Source organism: Echinops telfairi, unplaced genomic scaffold, assembly GCF_000313985.2.
Source record: "Echinops telfairi isolate 266 unplaced genomic scaffold, ASM31398v2 ScPeMD7_5432;HRSCAF=6278, whole genome shotgun sequence".
Classification (NCBI taxonomy): Eukaryota; Metazoa; Chordata; class Mammalia; order Afrosoricida; family Tenrecidae; genus Echinops; species Echinops telfairi.
In genome coordinates this window covers 1-1,323 of record NW_022109331.1, presented here as the reverse complement: position 1 = coordinate 1,323, position 1,323 = coordinate 1, and the positions used below count along the sequence as shown (strand labels likewise).

At 63.9% G+C, this 1,323-nt stretch overlaps 1 long non-coding RNA gene across 1 annotated transcript; it reads left to right on the top strand.

The window, feature by feature from the left end:
• The first annotated feature begins 12 nt into the window (after positions 1 to 12).
• LOC123522277 lies at positions 13 to 521 on the top strand. The gene is made up of 3 exons (XR_006680551.1): positions 13 to 92; positions 262 to 336; positions 429 to 521. It is a non-coding gene; the product is annotated as an uncharacterized LOC123522277 (long non-coding RNA).
• Positions 522 to 1,323: the final 802 nt, after the last annotated feature.

Sequence of the window (1,323 nt, the reverse complement as noted above, 5' to 3'; positions counted from 1 at the left end):
CCCCTTCTCTAGCCGTTTTAGGCACTTTGGAGTTTGACCTTCTGTATGACCAGGCCTCCTGCACCCTGCAGTGCAGTATCCTCAGGGCCAAGGTGGGCACCCTCAGGAGGGTGGGTTACCTTTCCACCTGCCAATCCCTTCCCCACGCCTCCCCCACCCCTCCTGGACTCTGCCAGAATCCAGCTCTGCAGGGGGAGAGTAGGAGGGTCGGAGGGAGGGGCTGGGGCCCACAGCCCTCTTTGCTCCCCGCCTTCTGCCCAGGGCCTCAAGCCCATGGACTTCAATGGCCTGGCTGACCCTTATGTCAAGCTGCACTTGCTGCCTGGAGCCTGCAAGGTAAGGGTCCCCTTCTAGTCTGGCTTGCCCCTGGGCTTGTCCTGGACACCCCCCTTTCCCAACCCCGTGCACCCTCTGGCCCTACACGGCAGGCTAATAAGCTCAAAACCAAGACGCAGAGGAACACGCTTAATCCAGTGTGGAACGAGGACCTGACGTACAGCGGGATCACGGATGATGACATCACCCACAAGGTGCTCAGGTGAGGGCTGTGCCCTCTGGGGCCGATGGGTGCCCACCCGGGACAGCCCTCCGACAGTCACCTGGGGGGGCTCGCTTTCTTCCCTCCCCCTCAACCCCTACCTGCGGCTGTTCAGGAACACCCAGGGCCTCCCATTCCTGTAGGAAGCAGGCTGCAGGGGTCCCTGGCATTGCCCTCCTTGAAGGGGGCAGCCCCTTCCCAATAGTGGACGGTTGTCTTCGACCTAGAGCACTCCCTGCCCCTCCCCCACGGCAGCTGAACTTCCGGCCACCTCATAAAAGGTGCCACCGAGGAGACCCCTTTTCCAAGTCCTGGCTCAATCTGAGCTGCCTGTCCTGTGCCCGAGGCCGCCCAGGTGGCGGCAGCGGGCCTGAGCGCTTGGTCACCGCCTGTCACGTCAACAGTTTGTATCCAGCCCGTGCCTTGAATTGGGTAGGTGACCAGTGGTAAGTCCGTGTCGTTGGATTGCTTGCTAACTTTCAAATCGCTGTGATGCCGCCTGTGCCCGGCCATTGGGGGCCTGGAGAAGCCGAGTCGCCTCTGCCTTTGGTGCAGCTAGTAAACAGGGAGTCCCAGCCGGCGCCGCAAGCCGAGCGGCCGGGCCGGACACTCGGGGAGACGCGGAGGAGGAGGGGACCCGGGCTGACCGCAGCAGAGACGCTCGCGCGGGCAGGTGGAGCGGACCTCCCCCCTCCGCCCCCCCTTGGTCACTGCGGATCTTTAAGCCCCGCCCCTTCCCCTCCTCCGAGGGCTTTCTGCAGGGGAGGGGCGTGGGAACACGCGGG